General features: G+C 39.8%; 1 long non-coding RNA gene across 2 annotated transcripts; it reads left to right on the forward strand.

The window, feature by feature from the left end:
- Nucleotides 1-1,349: 1,349 nt before the first annotated feature.
- LOC135306786 (uncharacterized) lies at nt 1,350-5,377 on the forward strand. Of its 2 annotated transcripts, none has more exons than XR_010367562.1 (4): nt 1,350-1,381; nt 2,795-2,998; nt 4,690-4,759; nt 4,875-5,377. It is a non-coding gene; the product is annotated as an uncharacterized LOC135306786 (long non-coding RNA). The 2 variants fall into 2 exon arrangements; XR_010367563.1 differs by having other exon boundaries at nt 1,370-1,753.
- The last annotated feature ends 14,883 nt before the right edge of the window (nt 5,378-20,260 follow it).

Consider the following 20,260-nt stretch of genomic DNA (forward strand, 5'->3'; position numbering starts at 1 on the left):
GCTCTTAGAGTTGTGGTAGCCAGCCACACATCTAGTGCCCAGCACCGTACTACAAACATGAGTCTCTTGATATTAAAAGAGCTCCTGAGACCCCCAAACTTGTTTTTAAGAGGGAAACACTGCCCCCTCCTAGTTAATATTTGCTCTTTCTGCAAATTGTGTAACTTCTGAGTTGCTGAATCATAATGTGCTCTCTGTGATGTCCAATGATCTTTTCTTTCCTTTTTAGTTTCTGTATTTCTCCCAGGCTAAAGTACTTTTATTAATGTAGGAGCAGTGTCTCTGCTTAGGACAGTGAGCAGAGGTATAGAGGCAAAAACTGATCGTTTCTCTATTAAAAAAAATGGGGATAGGTGTTTCTTTGAATTGTAAGTTACAAAATTGCTTCCTGTTTTTCATATCCAGGACTGATTTTTCACATTTGCTCTAAAGTCCTTGTTCCACAGCGTTTTCTTGTGTATATCAGTGAAGTTACTTGTGCCATGAGGACTTCAGATGAGTCTCAATTTCAAGATTAAATCCTAATCTGAGTTCCTGCTAAACTAGAGTTTGAAGACTTCTAGTATAGAAGTAGAGGCTTTGATACATTATCCTATGAAGTCACAAACCTGGAGAGTCATTGGACTCTAGGTGAATTCAAGTTTTGTGTGGTTTCTGCATCATGAGGTCTAGTGTTTGTCTAGGTGCTGTTCAGTCAGACAGCTTCTAAACTTCATAATCTTAAATGAGCAAGGTCAGCTAAGAGGTTATTGCCACTGTCACTTTTCAGAATTAAGGTTCTAAAGATTTTAAATGAGTTGCTGAGCCTCAACAAGTCATCTCTGTCAGGATTTGATCACTGATCTGTTACCCTTAGTTGCAAAAGGGCAAAATGCCTCTTTAATGGCCATCCTGGAAACAAACTTAATGAGTGGTGATTCACCATAAAAATGTTCATTAAGGTACGTGACTCAAGGCTTAATCAACCTGTAACTGCAAAAGTGTTTCAGGTGGCGCAGGCCTCCTGCTCAGATGGTCCTTCACTGCTGATGCTCCTCTACAGAGGAGACAAAATACCTAAATTCTGTTTCTGTTAGCTGGTTCTCATTCACATTTCACTAAAACAAATTGACATCTGCTCTACTGCAGCTGTCCTTCTGCAAGGGCTGGAGTTTTCAAATGAGAATTCAGACTTTCAAATTCCAGCTAGAGGCACAGGGAAAGAGGAGAAGGTGTCCCTGTCTGTATAGCTGTTGAAGAGATGGCCTTGGGGTTGATCATCTCTTCACCATCCCTAACAATTGACTTTCCACTCTATTGTGTCACAATACAGCCCACCAGTGTAAGGCATGAAGCAGGGAAGGCAGGGAGGTCAGAGGAAGGAAGGCACTTCCACTGAATGGTGAGAGAACACTGAAGCGGCAGAATAAGTCTCCATAATAATAATAATTTTTAAAAAGAGTAAGCTAGAAGACAGGCAGGCAGGCTCAAGGATTGTTTACTGTCCAGGAAAAAGAGAGGATTTTTTTATGCAGCAGAGCAGAACAGGCTGACTAAATTATAACCTTAGCCCCCAGCAGCAATCAAAGAACTAAAGAGGAAAAAAGGAACTCAGGGGAAAGGAAGGAATGTAAAAAAAATAGAAATTCATAAAAAGCCTTTATCAACATGGGAGAGAAAGCACAGAACTTGAAGAGTGAAATAAGAAGACAGAAACAAGTTAGAGGAAAATGAGAAATAGATCAAAAAATGATGAGCCCTGGATACATTCAAGGTATTTTTGTAAAAATTCTCAGAAATATTAACAATGTGCACAGTATCAGGCTGTGCTGGTCATATGGACTGGAATCACAAAGGAAAAAGTACAAATGAAAGTTCTGATTTTACATAAAAGTGCTTATTCAAACAACACCATCTTCACACCAATCAGCTCTTTGAAAATTCAGCAAGTGAGTCTTCCACACCCAGAGTGGGATTTGTCTAGACTGATATTTTTTGGTAAACAAACCAGAAAAAAGTTGAAAGTGGAGAAAACATTCAGCAGAAATAAAAATCCCAGACACCCGCAAAATTAATGTAAAACTCCTTTCTCAACCAGATAGTTAAAAAGAGTCCTGGAGTTTAACATCAACTTTAACTGATCCCTTACCAAATGATTCTGTATGCACACACTGTGAATGGTATTCCTTAAGAAAAGCTCTTAAGGAAAAGCTCTTAAGGAAAAGATCTGTACTAAGTTCCTACTCACCCCCACATTATAAATGGTTCAGTAACAGAAAAAATAACCCATAATAAGGAGCAATTATCTGAAATGTTTCTGAAAGGATGTGGTGAGCCTACTGAAATACATACGCTTGCTGACACAATAAATCATTGATTGTAATGGTCTCTTTGCCCTTAAAAGCCTCGAGAGGTACCTCAACAGTTACATACATGATATGAGCTGAATGGAGGGTGGAGATAGAAGCAAGCAGATACTTGCTTCTATCAGGAAGTTGGTTAGTTTTTTAAAGCATTTTATGGAGCCCTGTCTCTTTTATGATTGCTAGATTCAGCTCCCAGTGAAGTCCTGCTAATTAAACTATCTGGCTATAGCAAACCTATAACTTTGCAGCACTACTGTCACCATTCATGAACAGAAATTTCAAATATGGCAAAGTATATGCTCTTTAACCAACTTTATTCTCTCTTTCCCTATTTTTTTAAAGGAAAACAATAAGTTTCTCTAAAGAAGTCCCACAGAATCCATCATGAGAAGCTGTGAGATAGTATAGTTCCATTTTCAAGGAAAATGTTTTTGCATTCTCCCTCACAGTTCTGCTTATGCACACCAGAAATGGCACCAGAAAATTTCAAATATGGCAAGCCAATCTCTATACAAAGGGGATGTGACCAGGGGCAGACTAACAGCTGATGTAGCTAAGGAGGTGAACTCTCTTCTGGGATCTCCACCTCTGGGACAATTAGTGACCCCAGAAGAATCCACACTATTTTTTAAAAAAGAGTCCACAGGTGAAAGGTATGTATGGGATGAAAGGAAACTATATAATTTTATTTATTTTTCACACCATAAAAAAATAACTCAGTGCAGATTCCTTGTGGATGCGTGTACAAGACTGATAAAACATCAATTAAGAAGACACCAAATTGACTAAGAACCAGCTCGAATGAATTCCCTCACACCTGCAAAATCAAATTCAACCCTCTCCAACTCCTGGCCTCCAGCAAAAACCTGAATGAGTAGATAAGGTTTACAATATGTCAAGGAGCTTAAAAAATAACTTTGTCAGATCAATAGAATGAGAAAGAAAATCCCAGGACTGAAGTCACCTACTTGGAAGGATTAGTGTACACAGTGGAACCATGACAGAGAGTACTGGGGAGGATATTGAGCTCTTTCACTGTACCTCATGGGACCTGTAGCTGAAATGCCTCAAATACCTTTGTAAAGAAGCATCTTGAGAATAACACATTATAGGATGCACTTCCAGTGCTTCTGGGAAAAGAAAATTATATATTTGGGGCTTATGAGAGTAGGAACAATTTCTGGAGATGTAATAAGTGTTGGAGATGTACCCCAAAGAAAAAAGGCTGGAGGGTCTTCACTCAGGGCAAAATTTTCCTGGTTTAACTATATAAGATTTTTGAACTTTAAAAGTTTTGAAAAAAAAAAAAATTCTCAACAGACATGTTTTCTGACACTAATGTAGAATTTAACTCAAAACTGAGGATTTAGTTTAGAAATGACCTTTCTCTTCAGTTTTTACAGGAATCTTTTGATCAGCTATATGGCTCCTATAGAGCACTTGAAATACAAATAAAAAGGGCAAGGACTTATGCTTCAGCTCTAGATCCCAGCAGTACTGATACAAAAAAATACAGGAAATATCTCCACTTCTGGGAAAGTCAATAGTAAAGATGCAGACTTCAAAAGAAATCAATAGTATGACAACAGTGCTGCAGCACGGACTTGACTGTTAGAAGTGATATCTCTTTGCCTGCTGACACACACGGTATTTTTAATCTAATGATTTCAGCTACCAAGAGTCATGTGCCTCAAAATCATGACATGAGTTTAAAAGGAGAAAAGTTGAAGAAAAATATGTTTTGCACTTTGCACTCAGGCGCTTTTTGGGTATTGGTGGTTTTTGGTTTGTTTCCTTTTTTTTTTAAGAATGCGCCTTGTAGCGTTTTGCTTACAGCTCATAAGTTCACTTTTTACATGACTATGAGGGGTCAAAACAAACTTCTCTTTCTAATGAAAGTTGATGTTAGTCATAACAGCATTTCAGGGATGACTGTTAAGAAAAATAACAAAATCAGTGAAGTGAAATACGTTAGGTTTGCAATATTGAATATCTATTACTCCATTCTTTCCTCTTCTACTATTGTCCATGAGAGTACAAATTCAGGACTTTCAATCAAAAAGGCACATATGAAACAGTAGTGTTCAACCTTGGAAATTGTTTTCATTAGACTTATTATAGCTTATATGGCTATTTAACCTATTATTTATTCTGCTGCAGTTAGCCCTTTTCTGAAGGAGAAGTAAATGACTCTCCAAAGCAAAGCAGTCACCTACAAAATGATCACTGTAGAGCAGTAGATCAGTTTGCAGTAAAATGTATTTATTCCTGAGGATGCTGTGGGATTGGAGGTCAGTGCTTTCACCAGTCACTGCTAAGAGCTGTTGGGTTTACTCCCCTCAAGGCAAGGGCAAGGAGAACATTTCTATGATGGTCTGATGTATCACTGGGCAAGAACAGCAGAGGAGGATCAGGTCAGTGTGCATTGTCTTTCTTCACTTCCTGTGGTTAAATTCACTGTCCGGTACCTATGACAAATACTGGCCTCCAGAAAAATGGGAAAATGACACAGACCATTTCTGGTTCCAGAACTGACCCCTAATGGCAAATGAAGGATGAACAGATGCTGACACTCAAGAGAGGGATCTGCAAAGTGGTTGTGAGAGGCAATTAAACCTCAGTAACAAGTCCTACATGGATCATAGGATGCCCTGTATGGCCCTAACTGTGGGTTCACTACAGTGAAGGATGACACCTGGTAAAGACCAGGGACAGGGATTCTGGCTGTGGGCTGCCTTCTCTTCTACCCCTCCAGCTGGGCAAGTGGCCTGAAGCCACTAAGGCTGGGATGGCTCCAGCATGAGCTGATTATGAGACTTGCAAACCTCAACATCCTCCTGCTTTCTGAACATTTCTTTCCAGGTACATAAAAATCTTGGCATAGTGATATCCATCTCAAGCTACCATAATGGCCTAGAGGAATACCACATCCTGCCTGGTCTGGAAACTGACTGACTCAACTATACTTAGAATGCTTAGATAATACCTTAAAAACCTGTAGTGATCCTTCCTGTTAGACATTTCTTTTCTAAAGCTTCACCTGGATCTCTCTGTCTCAGAAATGTAAGCCCACAAGTCCCTCATCCTCTCCACAGCAGACAAAGATCAGACCCTGTGCATCTCCCAGATGTCTCTCAAGATTGCTGTCTTCCCCATGCTATCATTTCCACGCTGCTTCCAAGAACACTAACCAAAAAACATTAAAAAAACCCCAAAAAAAACCCAAAAAAACAAAGCACACCAAATATCAGGGACAAGCAGTCTGGGCTACCCTCACAGAGACCTGTCAGGTCAGCTGGTTGAACTGGGCAGATGCCCAAAGACTTACTTTAATGGAGGGGATGTATTTTCTGGTGACTGATTGCTTCCTCAGTAAATTAGGCAAACACTTCTCCACTGCATCCAGTGACTGATTGAGGAGCCCTTAAAACAGTAAATCCATTCCACTGTCATTTTTCTGAACAGTAATGGTACTGCTGTAGTCACAGAAAAATACAGAGCTGCCCTTTGCATTGATGACATCCTCATTTAAAACAGAAGTTACAGTTGCTAAAGCAGCACTTTTGTGGACACAGTAAAAAATCATTAGTCTTGGTGTCATTATTACTGCTGAGGACATGAGGCCAGGCTTGAGGGATATGCTCAGTCAAGAGTGCAGCATACCATGGAGGTCATACATAAGTAATGTTTCATTTCCTGAGGGCTTTTAAGTGTAAACCTTTTGTATTCCTCAAAAAAATGCAAAAGGTCTATTATTTATGTGTAGGTTCCCAAGTACTTTCATTTTTGTGTTGTCAGGGACATTAGGAACTAAAAAAACCTGTGGAGATCCCACAGTTAAACAAAAAATGAAGCACCATCTTGGCAGAAAAAAAATGTGAGCTGTAACCACCAGAGACAGTTAAAAAATCATCTTGTTACCACAAAAAACAGGTTAAAAAGTGCCTTAAACAATCTCAGGAAGCATGCTTTCCTCAACACACCCTTCAAATTATAGGTTTAAACAACTTAATTCAGTACAGTATAAGAAGAAGAACAGGAAATGCATCCCAAAGGTCCTCTCTTCTGTAATAATTTTCCTTCCTCTTGTCTCCAGTGGTCTTCACTGTTTCTTCTAACAGTCCCCTACCTCTGTGTCTGCCTTGGCTCAGGTTGCATAAAGATTTTTCAAATCCTAATAAAGGGATGTAGTTTGTCAGAATTGCAGTGCACTCATATGAAAATACATAAAATTGTATTAATAATGATACAGTAGCCTAATGTTCCCTTCAAGGACCAATTTGCAGACCCTAATCAAAAGTAGAATCCTTTTGTGTCAGACATTGCACAGATACATCAGAAAATACAGACCCCATAGCAAAGCTTTAAAAGTCCCTGAAGAGACACACAGTCTGCCACCTGTACATTCAGGAGATAATTATTTTACCTTGAAAAACTCACAGAAGTGTCTTTATATTAAAAAAAATAATAAAAGGGAAATAATTCAAGAGCAGAAAAATTTTGTATTATTCCTATGGCTACCAAAAAGCTGAATGACTTTGAGTGCAGTTGGGTTCTCATGAGAGCCACCACTCTACTTGATTGGCAGGGAAAATGAAATCCTTTAATTCAGGGAAGGGGATTTGTGAGGATGAGAGCAGGTACCAAGCACATTGTGACACTGCAGTGTCCAGCTGAGCATGGGGCAGCATGACCTGACCAGGCTCCATCCCATATCCGTGTTCTCACACACACTCAGCCTGAGCCTGCCTGCTGGGATGGCTAATTACTGCTCTGACAGTACAACTCTAGGTGCCTGATGAGATAGAGGCTCAGCTGAGATCCCCAGTTCTTGCCACTGCTGAACAAAGCAGACAGAATCACTCACTTCCCTCCATCCCTGTGGATTTGAGATGGGTTCAAACCACAAGAAAGAGCTACAAGAAAGCTGAAAGGCACCTGAAGCCACAAGAATCTGCATTTCTGAGAGCCTTGATTAATTAACCTCAAAGCTCTAGTGTTTACTCTTCTGTGTTCAGTGAGGTTGAATGAGGCAGGGTTTGTAAGATGTCCCTGTGTCTTTGTGCTCATGTAAACACAACTCCCTTTTATCCTGGTCGTGGTTTCATTAAACAAAATGCTCACAGTTGGCACCAAAGTGATGTTCTGTTCATCCCCAAATTCAAAGCAGCTATGTGAAGGGCCTGCATCAAGGTGAACGTTGGCAAAGTCTACTGTAATAGCTGATCAGATCCCAGAATTAAACAGAATTCAAGGAACTCCTTAGGGAGGCAGGAAAATCAGGGTTGGGGAAGTCATAGAAGAAATGGTCTCAGTGGTTTGAGACATGTGGACCTTCCCTGAATGCAATAGCCCTTCAGCTGATACTGGCAGACAGAATTCTTTCTGGAAATGAGAGTGAAACTGCCCTCACTAAATTCATACTGTCAGCATACTTTGAAATGCCTGAGAACCCATAGCAAGTTGGTATAGATGGGGAAACTGAGGTACAAAGACATTGAACTAAAGCAAGAAATTGAAAACTTTTTTTTCTGAATACCAAAGTAGTCTTTAGATTCCTGCTATGTCTAGAAAATCCAGGGTGCAAGGAACAATTGCTTCTACTATTGAAGACTAATTCCAATGGGGAAACTGTTCAGCTAATTACACCTCTCGCCTTTGGAATTTTGTCTGGGTGCACCAACCTGCCCTTCCTGGCTGAAATAGATGCCTTCTGTTGTTATGTGCTGCCTTTTCATTTCTGGCAATTCCCTGCTTGTTCTTGTTTTTTAATGGTGAGTTAACTGATGAACCTGAAATGAACAGAGTGCTAAGTAGGTCAGCCCCCTTCTCTGACAGTAATTTATGATATATTGCCTGGTCCCTGCAGCTTGGTGCTTACTGAGGGTCTGACCCCCATCATCTGGAGTGAGTGTTTCATATTCTCAAGCAGTTTCAGCTGCAACAAAATGCCCCTCAATCCACTCAGCAAAGCTGATCTGTGGGGACAGAAGTCACAGCACAAATGTCAGGGACTGAATAATAATCGATAACTGTGCTGAATTGCATGAAGAAATAATGTCAGATATTTTTAGTAATTACAACTAAATCTCAATTCCTACCACATACATAGATGAAATACATCTGTTTGCACTACGATGTGAAGTTAATCTCATCATTAATAATTCTTCTTGTATTTATCTTAATATTGTTAATTACATGGGACTTGCTGGGTATGACTACAAAAGCATGTGTAATTTGTCTTTTTTCCAAGAATTTCCAGTGCAATTTACCATTAATTACTTGCTGCTTAATACAACAACCTCCCCCAAAGAATAATTCCAGCATTATTATTGCATCTTAGAACAGTTGCTAAGGCTTTTTATTCCGCATAATATGTCATTACCAAGAAGGGTGAAAAAAACCCTACAGCCATTCTTACATTCTAAATGGTATGCTAATAGACAGCAAAATTTGGATAATTTAACAAGATAAAGGCTGTCCTTGAACTTTACTTATTAATGATAGATCCAATCTTAATTTTAATGATTTATGAGCATGCTTATATAGCATATTCTCCAGCGTGGGCCTTATCCAGTGCTTTGGATAGATTTTTCTTTGGCTTTAATGTCCTTTTAATAGGCACTTTATGACCTGAGTGTTAAAAAGGAACATGTTCTGGCCAGAAGCTGCTTTTTATTGCAAAGAGCATTTAGCACATTTCTGGAGGGAGTAGTCCAGCTCTAATGTGGAGAAAGAGCAAGTTGTACAATGTAAATAGTGCTCAACTTTGATGTCTTTATAGAAGACTTCGACTTGAAGGGTGAGGTCTTTGTAGATTTTAGATGTAGCCATTGTGTGATTAAACTGGTGCATGTAATCATGACTGGATTCTGTTCAAAATTAATGGAAGAATTACAAAAAGCAGGTTTATAACAAAAAATTCCAAGGATTAATTTTCAGAAATCCTAGCTGTGACTAAATAAAAAGTAAACTTGGGTACAAACTGGGAGTGTAGCTCCCTGATGTTCTGGGGTGGGGAACTGGTGGAAAATAATTCCCTCATGCCGTCTTCTGTCCCACAGAAACTGGCATGTCATGCACAAGTATGTCTGGAGAGACAGTGCATGTTCAGGGCACACCCCAGCTTGGATAGAAGCAATTGAAATCAAGACCTTTCTTGAGTCCAAAAATACAGATAAACAAGGTATATTGGAAGAGCAGAACCATGCTCTTGGAAAACTCACAGAATATCTTCATCTATCTTGAATCTGCAGCTCAAATGAGCGAAAAACCTTCCAGACATCTAGGGGGTTTTATGCCCCCATAAGATACTCACTGAGCAGACACTAACACAGGAAAAAGCCCTTTTTTCTCTCTCTAAATCTGATCTCCAGCTTTAACAGCATCACCAAAACCAACAGAAACTGCAGCACTGCCAAAAATTAACTAGTGCACAGGATCACAGCACCATCACATACAACAGTGCAAGCTTGTTTGCACATAAGCTCTCTTCTCAGCTCTCTGACCTTTTTTTGCACTGATTCCTCTTCCCTCCATGGAGCAATTGCAAGCAATAATTGTTAGCAGCAATTGAGGCAAATGCAAGAGAGTAGCAAGAAAGCTTAGAGTACTGCTGGGATTCCTTAAGTATTTATCAGACATTGGTACGGCTCCCAGGTTCCTCCAACTGCAAATTACCTAAGAAACTGACAACCAAAATAGGAGCTGTCTGTCTGGCCTGTGGTGCATCATAGCTTAATCATGGGGTTTTTATTATTTTCTTTCTGAATTTTTAAACTTTCCTCATAAACCTGGGCATACCTCCCTTCAATCTATGTGGCAATTTCTACAATTCTAGAAGTGAGTGTTGCATTATTAACAGATTGTAAATACTCTGAATTTCTGGAAAGGCACCATAATTTCTCTTAACTTCAGCATAGTATCCATCCACCCATGTTACAATTGACTAAAACTCAGAATTTCAAACTGAGCTGACTAAAAGGTTGAAGATTTGAGGTTTTCCAGAAACCAGAAGTTTCAAACTTCTTGATAATGGGAAAATTCTTTGTAAAAGTGTTTGCAATGGGTTAGATTAGACTGAGCTAACTGAATTGCACATTATTATATCATGAAACTGAAGCACTGCTCCTGAGCCTCTCAGAAATGAAGCACAGAAAAGTCCTGTGTAATCAAGACTTGTCCGTGAAATATAGCAGCTTAGTCAGATCCCCATTTCCTCACAGAAAACTTTTCCATTAGAAAAATACTTCAGTATACCTGGTTGGTCCCACAGCAGCAGTTTTTCTGGAACTGAAGATGATTTTGATGAGAAAAGGGTAAAAAGGCATATTTAGTCCTGTAAAACCTGGAGCAAGAAGAGCTGATGATACCATTTTGTTCTGCTTTGGTACTGTCTACTCCAGAATTTCAAATAGTTTACTCAACTTCCATGGAGAAAAATAACCCCAAACAAACTAACAAAAACAAAGTGAGACTTTAAAAGCAAATGCATTGTGAAGCAAATATCTTGGAAGCACTGGAAACACAAGAGCCTCAAAAACCAGGAGAAACTGAAATCAAACAAAGAGGACTAGACAAATCTTTATTTGTTTTACAGAGTCCTGTTGTGTATAACACAAAACACCCTATATTTGCTCAAAACTAGCTGTAATACAGGGTAAGTAACTGTGACATATAGACAATTTGTTCCCTCCAAAGTGGCAGGGAAAGATCTTGAATTGTGGTGATGCCCCCTAGACGCCCCTCTCAAAAATGGGAAAAAGTAATCTATCTACATTTTGTTAAAATTAGGTTGATATTTACCAGATGCAGACATCCTTGTACAAAAACACCATTGCCTAGGAACTTGCCCATTGTTTCAGGAACTGTCAAAAATATATTGGTGGAACCACCCTACTTACAAAGCTCAAAAAATTTAACAAATAGGCTCTGAAAAGCTTCTGACATTCAGTTGATCCTATGATGTGAAGTTGATTGCTTCTGACTCCATCCATTAAAGGTCACTGGTTTGTATTCCCCCACTCGCTCTGTCTCACACATGCATGCACACACACTAATATTTTCTCTTATTGTCTGCATATTTTCTGTGCTATAGAGCACAGCCAGACACCAGCTCAGTATATATCAGAGGATATGACACCATTCCTGAGAAGGATTATGCTGAAATGTTGCTATCACTCAGCACTTGTAGCATCTCTGGGTATTTGGTGTTCACTTATCACATTTTTCCTTGGGTCCCGCCAAGTCAGCTGCTATACATCTTGCATCTTCCAAATAGATAAGTCACATGCACTCTGTCAAGCTCTCCTCAGAGGTGCTTTTCCTATGGTAATGCATTCCATGTGAGCTACCCCATATTTTAGAAGCTGTTGTCTCATTCCAAGGAGCCCCCATGACTGATCATTGAGCTAGTGTCACTTAAAAGGCATCACATGAATTCTTTAATTATTTACAAGAGCCAAATTAGATTTACAATAAGAATGAAAGACTCCTATGCTGATTTCTTGAAGTGGGAATGCATGTTCATTAGAAACACGTGGATTTCAATTAGTCAGGCTCATATTAGATTGAATTCTGAATCAGAGAGTCTTCTCATAAACATGCTCATGCTGGCTATTGTTTCTCTCTGAATACGTGTAATTACAGTTTACGTTGGTGTCTTTTGAGATACAGCAAAGTAGGCAGATGTGTAAAACACACACCTTTTGCTAATGCAGAGGCAGCCTGCCTGAGATGCAGTCCTGATCTTTTGTGGAATGTTTTACCTCTGGAGGATGAAATGGAGATTGTCTTTTCGAGCTGCAGGTGGATAATTTTTCAGTCACGCAGTCAGGAAAATAATTGAAAAAGGATAATTACAAGCCATGGACAGATGATGGGGTTTGTTTTCCATCAAAACCAGATGCCAAATGTCCTTATATTCAAGATCACTAGGCAATTCACTACTTGCTGGTGCTTAGACAGAAAAAGAGCTTTTTTCAGTTTAACACAGAAATAACATATTGTGAGGTTTTAGGTTTTGGGGTAAAATCTACAGTGGATATATCTGCAGTGCATAAAATATACACTATTCAGGATCCCAATATCTATTATTCGATGAGCTCACAGACAGTAAATTCATTAAAGTCAGCCTTTCCCAGTGTCCCCTAATAAGGAACTTGAAAAATGGCTATCTTATGGACAGTTCTTTCTATAGATATTTGCTATTGGATTTTTTTACAATAACCGTGGCCAGGATGGAGCACATACACAAACAGCTAGGATTGATTTGCAGGGAATACAATGAAATCCAGGAATATAAGGCATGATTTCTGATCAGAGTGATGAGATTTTGTTGTTCCAAAGACTTTTCTTTTTCCCCTTATCTAGGCATAAAGTTCATCTACTTCTTTTTGAAGTGTGCCCTATGAAAATATGCTTTATGCTTTGATGCCTTCTCTGTAGGCTTTCCTATTCTGTTGAAATTTCCCATGTCTGCCAAAAAGCCTGGATGAGCTGAACTGAACTCTGATGTAATTGGCAACATCCAGCTTACACAGAGTTGGGTAGGTCTTAACATTTTTTGCTGTTTTCACTCAGAGCTTCTGTTTAGGGGACATTCAGATTTAGTGTATGTAATAGCTCAGTCCTTGGGAAGAACTTCTTTCCTCTAAGAGCTTGCTATTTACTGATTGCCACCACCAGCTGTGGGGACAGAGATTCATGCTTTTATCAGGATCTGTAGGTTTAGAATACGGGGCAACAGGATTTAATTTCAACACTACCTAGAGAAAGGATAAGTCGGGCACACAAATGCTGGTGAGTTGAGCATGCACAGGGATGCCAGGTATGAGTTTCTCACCTGTTAGACATGTTCTTATGGATAGAGGATTTTCTAGGACATCTCAAAAAGTATAGTACACTTATTAAGCAACTATGTCCCTTCTAAGTTTGCTGTAATGGTAACAGGCAACAAGACAGAGTGAAGTCTAGGGAAGACAGAATCCTGGATTGCCTTATTTCCAGCTGTATAAAATCCAAACTTTGAATAGTCAGAATTTACATCCCATCTCCTAATAATAACATCTTATGTTGCAAAAATTGTATTAAACCCAAATAAAAAAAAAAAAAAAAATCCAAAGTTTGGAGAATGAAATGAAATAGATTTCACAGTCTCTGGTGGCAGAATCTTTTCAGAATCCAACTATTCCTCAGCACTATTTACATCACAATATTTGTTTGGCACTTTACAGAGGTTGGAGGCACACATTAGAGTTGGCTCTGAAAATTTGACTCTGTGTGTGGTTCTATAAATGTGTCCTTCAGGTCATATAAATTTAATGCTTTTAAATGTTTTGTTATTGGATATTTCTCCAATTTATGACATCCATTTCAGAGAGACATTTCCTTTAAAACCTTTTTGATCCTCCTGAATGCTGACGGATAACATCAGAGGACAGAAACAAGGAGCATTTCTACTAACTACTGAGTATCTTTTGCTGAAAAATTAAAAAGATGCAAGAAAATGCTCCTCCCATCAGAGTTCCTTGCTCTCTTGTGTGTGTTTAAAAGTCCATACCTTGGTGCTGCTGTTCTATCCCAGACTTAATTCAAGAAGCATTCATATGCTGGTAGTGCATGACAGTGCCACATTTTCCCTCTGTGGAAAGTGAGCCCAAGGCAACTTCAAAAGCTCTGCTTTTTTCTTAGTGATACATGTGGGCTATGATACCTCTAGCTACATCTTTTTGCTAGCTGAACATGCATCAACCCACTTTGGATAGTTTTTATGGATGCAGAAAAACAGAAAAATCTAATTTACAACTGAACAGAAAAAGCAATTTTGGGACTAGAAATGTTTGAATTATTTCAATTTATCTGGAGACATTCAAGCTTGTCAAGAACCATTGTTCATAAAAGAGCAAACAAGTGCAGCTGGTCTATCACAAGTAAAGTTCAATTCTGCTCTGTGATGGATGAAATAGAGGGATCCCTCTTCAACATCTGCCCTTACAGCACTTAGTACAAGGTATTTTTGCTAAGGCTGCTGGTCCTGCCAGATCACTGTAACTAATAAAGCACAAAAATTTTGTCATCCCAGCCTGCCTGCACTTACAGCAGCTGCCAGTCCAGGTCACTCATCCTAGGGCAGAATGTTTGGCTGTGTTATCTTAACATGCATCCAAATTTCAAGGGAGAAACCAGTTATGAAATGCTCAGTAAACAGGCTTGAGCTGAAGACAGAGGCTGCATTCTGAGGTGCAGCAGAGAGCACTTACTGTCACAGTACTTATGCCCTTCAAGCTCATTACAGTTTTCCCCCTTACACTAAATTTGAGCATACCTCATTCTGTAAGTAGAGGCTAAAGTGACTTGCCAAAGGTCACCTGGGAATTCCCTTCATGCCTTCATATCTGCCTTCATTGTCTTTCTTCCAGTCTTTAGCTTACATTGCTACTTCCCATTATTATCAATTCAGTTTTTCTCTTTGATGTACAGAACTTTTCCCTAAGAGAAAGTTGATTTTCACCAGCTCTCAACTCATCAGTGCTCCAACAATTCTATTTGTAATTAAGTACCTCTAGTTTTGAATAGTTCCATCATTTATTCTACATTTCCTTTCTGACTCTCTCTAGAGACTTTAGATTAAACAAATTCCCCTGGAAACAGCTCACATTACTGATTAATGTGAACAGGGTCTCTCCTTTGCCAGCACTTTGTTATTTCATGGATTTTGCCATTAGTTGGAACTGTGCTTGGAAATTTTCAAAGCTGTGTTCCTTTTGATGTAGCAAGGGCAGACAAAGCCAGTGGCTGAAGTATAAGCCCATGAAAGCTGAGCACCTGACTAACAGAGGATAGCTGTATTCAGAAAGTCACTGGCCAACTCACTCTTCTCTCCACTCCTCAACAGAGCTGTTAGAAATGAAGAGGAAAATATTAACTTGAAACCAGGTTTAAGCAATATGGAAGGAGTTAGACTCATTTTGTTTTTCCAACTAATACTCTCACGTAGCTTAAAATTATCCTGACAGAAAAACAATTGAGGCAGCTTTTAAACTAATGACACAATCCCATGGATAATTTCCCCTAAATAGCACAGAGATGTGACTGAATGATCCTATATATCATTGTGGGAAGCAATTTTCCTCAATGAGTTCTACCTGCTGGATATTGCAATGCATTGCAGAGTGAGTAAAAGCCTTCCTCCGAAATCAGATTCAAACTGGCTTTGGAGCAAAACTTAAACCCTGAGGGTGAGAAAGCCATGATTATATTTAACACCTCCCTTTGATTCACAGGTTCCACATGTTCCTCCCCACATCTGCAGCTCCTGATGTGAGTTATTCCCACGAGCTGCATGGCTTTCAGACTGTCTTCACAGGTGTTACTGAGCTTAATATGGGCTTTACTGCTGCTTGATATATTGCCTAGCATCTCACAGATGTCTTTACAGTGTTTTCCTGCACCAGTCTCTTAGGTCTTCAGGCTGCCACACCTCTTTAACAGGAAAATTTTTCCCCTCCTTACTGTCCAGATGAAGGGAGATGGATGATGATTTCATATACTGCAGAACACCACGTGCTTGTTTCTATATCTAACTGATATTTTGCCTTCCATTGCAACAGCCTGGCCAAGTAGAGGAGAACTGACTAAACTGTGACCTGTCTGTCAACTCCCAGAAACTTCTTGTGGGTTTTGTGCTTCTTTTGTCTTGGCCAATTACTCTGGCTAAATTGACAGATCAGTTGGGCCCAGACTATGGGATTCACCTCTGTGAGGGCATTCTGCTGCACAACATCACCTTCACCAGCATTTACCCCTGTTCTGCCATCTATAGACAAGTTTCTTGCAGCTTGGCTGCCCAGAGAAAGTGCTGCATTTCATCTGGTGTAAAACTCTCCAAAATTTAGGTATAGGGGAGCAATCACTGCTCGATGGTGGTGACTGGATCCATTTCAAATGGAGTCTTGAAGTAGTAAAGCCTTTTTGTCATAGTCTGCAATTGAAGGTCAAAACGGTGTTCATAAGCCAGCAGCTCCAGCTCCAGAGTCACCTCCCTTCTCTGTGGAGCAGCTCTCCTGCAGCACTGACATGCAGTGCAACAAAGAGCCAAAGCATTAAGCAAGATGCTTATTTAAAAAACAAACAAGTGGGACGCTGTTTGCATTTCTATAAGCTGAAACACGAGCAAATGCTCAGGAGGACAAAGGCAAAAGATAAATACATTGACTTATTTTTTAACAGAAATAAAGATCAGAGCACCAAGAAAGCCAAGCCCAAAGTTCTGAAAGCAGGTTTTCACACAGCACATTTCAATGGATATGGAAAAAAAAACTTCACGAGCAAGTTTGTATCTTTTCTGTCCTGCAACCTTCATTCCTGGCCATTCTGTTTGTCACAAATAAGCAGTAATTTATGTTTTGACGACTCGCCCAGTGAATAGAACCATAAAAACAATCCCCAGCCATTTGTTTGTGTATATTTTTTTTTCTGAGGCTTGAATTTATTTTAGATGACACTTTTTCCCCCCTTGGCCGAGACAGGATATTTTCTCCATGCCTTTTATCAAACTGACAGGTGATATTGCTTTAAATTGGGCACTGCATCAACAACAGAGGCTTTCTCATTTCAAACCCAAAGTGTCAGTCATGTGAATGAGAACTCATTTTGTCCCTTATTTACTAAATGCAGATTGGGTTTTCAGGAGCTGGGAGTGCAGAAGAGGAAAGGGATGCCCTGGGTGATAATGGGAATGAACGAGAGAGGACAGCAAAAGAACAACACAGCATGAAGCAGGCGGGGACTTATTGTGGGTTGATTAGATGACATCCATCTTCTTGTCTATAAACCATTCCCACAAGCATAGCTTTCAAATTCACTTTGTCCCCTGTCATGGCTCCCTCCCCATAAACAGGATAAAAGGTGACAGGGGACTGCAGGATGTTCCTGATGGATTTCAGTGCAATGGGGATGTAGCTAAGGGGTTACAGATCAGAGGTGAGCTATGGTTTGAGACTGAATCCCTGGATTCCCTGATTTCTCATGGATCCAACACACAGCCTAGGGCTCAGGAAGAAGCAGTTTCCTGAAGAATGCAGGGAGATTCCTTGTCTGCTATGATGGTCTGCTTATTTAGTCCTCAGTGTCTAGAGGATTCTGACAGCACATCACCCAGAAAAGATGATAAAATATGAATCTTGAACCTACACTAAACCAGAAAGTTTCTGGACAATGTAAATACATATGCCTATTTGTTAAAGTGGGAATATAGGACACTTCATTTGGAAAATACCCTCTTGGAGAACATTGTGTTTGTCTCAGAAATGTACCAACAATCACCAATTCTGAAATTTTAATATATAATCTTTTATTTTAACATAATCTTGTGATTGTTTCTAAGAGGATGACAACTTTCAGTGAAACCATGAAAGCTTTGATATCGCTGTATTTCAACCAATTACTATCTAGGCTCACTTTTATAATGTTTAAACTTTATATTGACATTACATGTGTGAGCAGCCTGCAGATGCTGAACAGGCAGGGAATTCTGCTGCCTTGGCACACGATCTCCTGCTGCTAGAGCACCAATTAGGCAGAAGGAGGAAGGAGGCTTCACTGTTATAAAAATGGGAGCAGGATTTAAGTACAGCAACTGTTGCTGAAATTTAAGGGAACAGAGGGAGGAAAGGAGACCTGCCCTTGTGTCATCTTATAGAAGGTGTTATAAAGCTACATCTGTGACAACACACTGCTGGAAACTAGAGACAGATGATTGAAATTGATGCCAAAATCTTCTTATTGCTCTCTCCCTCCACTTCCCTGTCTCTAACTCTATAAAAATCATCTGGATCTGAGAACAGGCAGGACTGCATATGATTTACACAGGCAAGATTTTCCACTTTCTAGTGATCTCAATATTTCCCTGCTCTCTCTTGACAATGTTTATGATGACTGGTACCTATCTCAAGAAGGGCTTTATGAGTCACACTTTAAGAAAAGCAGCCAGGAGTCATCCATGTGAGAAAGTTTCTGAATAACTCTTGTGGCTCCGCGTGACTGCAGCAGCATCCCATGGTTTGCCCACACAGAGCTGCAGCCCTCAGTGAAATGTTTAGCTCTCCTTCCTGTCACTGTCCTTACCCAAAACCCCCTCAGTACCAAGCAGAGCCTTAGAACAACCCATCCATCAGCCTCATTGTTTCCTTTACAAGTTCTTGTACATGCTTTTAAACCGAAAGCCAGGTTTTACTAGATAAAATAATTTTATAAAGAAGGGAAAACTTACAGTGATTTGATAAGAAAGGAGTGTTAGAAAGTTTTACAGCCTGGAGCGTTTCAGATATGGAGGACAAGAGCAAAGCCTATTGTCAGTTTGGCTGCTGTCAGATCAGAGGCCCTCTGGGACACAATAAATTCATGGAAGTCCTGCCTCTTTCCTGGGAGATTTCTCCTTCTGTCTGGGTGTCCATGCCCAGCTGTCCCCACTGCTGAGCAGTGTTCCTGGCTCTGCAGATGTTTAAGGACAGTCTCTTCTTCCTAACCTGTCATGAAGTCTGTGATCACCTTTCAACTGCTCCTGCAGGATGGGGCAATGTTTCCTTCCCCCAAGGTGCATCTGCCCAGTCATTGTTATTTCCAAGATGTACATCAATATGCACGTGGAGAGAAATCAATAAAATGGGTTTGTCTACAATGTAAACCAACAGGAGTCAGTCAGTGTCATTAAAAAGGGCCAGCCAGGTGCGAGGAGCAGTGCTGGGGTTTTTAGCACTTATCCTGCCTGCTGTCACATTCCTGCATCAATGCTGTGCTCACTCAGACTTTTTTCACCTGAGCACAATTCCCTCAAATTTAGGGAACTCTGCAGAGGATCTCCCCCTGGAAGAGACCTGATGTCCGTGTCTGTGGCATAACACACAGAAGCACATATTCAATACTGACATGCTATTGCTGTGCCTTTCCAGATGGTGGGGAGGTATTTAAGTCAGCAGTGAGATTTTTTTTGCTGTCATCACCTGCTCCTGGTTTCTGTGTACTGTTTTCTGATAAGTGCTACTAGAATTTGAAAGCACATGAATATATGAAGAAGCTTGCTGTCTGTTTTCTTAGGTGGAGAGTGTATACCTGTCAAGAGCATTATGAGACTGTTCCCATCTTAAAAGTAAGACAAAGTTTATAGTGGTTTTGCTTTAAGGCAAGTAGGAGATTTCACCTAGAAGAGCATGATTGTGTTTAGTTTTTAATCTGAAAGTGAACCAGAATAGATTTTAGGAGTTCACAGTGACTAAGTGTGAAAATAGGTGAAAGATAATTTCTTAAATTATCTCAATTTAGAGCAGATCATGGGAGCAAGAAAGACTCTGTGACTCTGAATAGTCTGTGATATCACATCTTGTCCACATTAACATCTAGAAAGACTTAAGTATATATAGAGTAAACAATGTCAAAAGAATCCAAGTTTATTAGATGTCTTGTGTCATAGCAGTGATTGTGAATAATTGAAATATCATGACAGGCAGAGAGATGAAGTCACATGAGAAAAACACAAACCAAAAATTAACCTAGAAAACTAAAAAAACCAAATCTGAATACCACAGGAACCCAACAATGCAAAGGATGCAAAGCAGCACTATGCCATCAAACTTTTAAAGTGGCAAAGCAAAAATAGTTCACCTAATTTAAACCCCAGAGTTTCTCTGTTATGCATAAGAGAGGCACCGAGATGATACATATGTGCAAGAGCACTGCAGGGCACTCAGCACAATTCAGACTGACTCCTGGAGAGAGCTCTCATTCTGGTCAGACAACTTTCTTTTACCAGGTCGGGAAAAAGCATGGTCAGAAGTGTAAAGATGAGGGCAGGAAAAGCATTTCTGCCCTGAGTTTAATCTATGCCATACATTGATCTTGGCCTAGTTTTGGTACACCAA

Source organism: Passer domesticus, chromosome 8 (genome assembly GCF_036417665.1).
Source record: "Passer domesticus isolate bPasDom1 chromosome 8, bPasDom1.hap1, whole genome shotgun sequence".
Classification (NCBI taxonomy): Eukaryota; Metazoa; Chordata; class Aves; order Passeriformes; family Passeridae; genus Passer; species Passer domesticus.